We start from the raw sequence: 1,234 nt of genomic DNA, 5'->3' as shown, positions 1-1,234 counted from the left end.
ATTTGTGGAGAAAGAACAGGTAGATAGTCCATATTTAGATTCACTGACTGGAACTGGCAAGACAGAGTGTTCACAAACAGCCTCCTCGGCTGTGACAGATAAGGCTGAGGGTCTAAAAGCAGCTTCTTCAGCTGGGTCGGAACAAGACAAAAGTTCATAATCGGCCTCCATGGCTGGGTCAGAACAGGATAAGAGTTCACAGGCAGCCTCTGCAGCTAGGTTGAGACAGGGCAATAGTTCACAATCAGCCTCCTTGTCCAGTTCAGGACATAGCAAGAGTTCGCAGGCGGCCTCATTGGCCGATTCAGGACAGAACGAGAGGTCACTGGCAGCCTCTGTGGCTGGATCGGGGCAAAACAAGGGTTAAAAAATGGCCTCCGTGGCCAGTCCGGGCAAAGATGGTGGTGCATCACTGGGCGCCACCACCGCGCAAGGAGCTGAAGTGAGTGCCGCCGCCTCAAGAGGTTCTGCAGCATGCGCCGCCACCTCTGGAGAAACTGCAGCAGGCATCATCGCCTCTGGGGACACAGAAGAGAGCGCCGCAACCTCGGGAGGTTCTGCAGCATCAGCTGCCACCTCTGGAGATGTCATAGCAGGCGCCGCCGCCTCTAGAGTCTCAGCGGTGGTGTACGCGGCCCAAATACACCATAAAGTGACTCCCATTATGGGAAGTGCTGCAGACAGAGGAATCAATTTAGGGACAAATGGGCTAGGGTGGTTTGGGAATACCAGCTGTGCGTGCTGACACCAGCGGTGGATCTTCGATGTTTGATGCCAATCTCTGATATTTTGTGATAGACAAGACTGTGGAGGGCTGCGGTACGACAACCGCGACAAGACGTGGCTCTGGAAAATTAGACAACACATGGCGAGGCTCTGGTAGATCAGCTGTGACGTGACGTGACTCTGGACGGTCAGCTGTGACGTGACGTGACTCCGGACGGTCAGCTGTGATGTGACGTGACTCCGGACGGTCAGCTGTGATGTGACGTGACGTGACTCCGGACGGTCAGCCGTAACGTGACGTGACTCCGGACGGTCAGCCGTGACGTGGCTTGACTCCGGACGGTCAGCCGTGACGTGGCTTGACTCCGGACAGTCAGCCGTGACGTGACTTGACTCAGGAAAGTCAGCTGTGATTGACTTGACTCATGACGTTCAACTGTGACTTGACTTGCCTCATGAAGATCAGCTGTGACTAGACTTGACTCAGGAAGATCAGCTGTGACTTGAC

General features: G+C 54.8%; 1 pseudogene; it reads left to right on the top strand.

The window, feature by feature from the left end:
* The first annotated feature begins 370 nt into the window (after positions 1–370).
* Positions 371–1,234, top strand: part of LOC107668358 (ATP-binding cassette sub-family B member 6, mitochondrial-like) — a 23,730-nt pseudogene continuing 22,866 nt past the window's right edge.

Source organism: Sinocyclocheilus anshuiensis, unplaced genomic scaffold (genome assembly GCF_001515605.1).
Source record: "Sinocyclocheilus anshuiensis isolate Anshui unplaced genomic scaffold, SAMN03320099.WGS_v1.1 scaffold1237, whole genome shotgun sequence".
Taxonomy (NCBI): domain Eukaryota; kingdom Metazoa; phylum Chordata; class Actinopteri; order Cypriniformes; family Cyprinidae; genus Sinocyclocheilus; species Sinocyclocheilus anshuiensis.
Note: the sequence above shows the minus strand (reverse complement) of the source record. Positions and strands in the feature narration are given on the sequence as shown.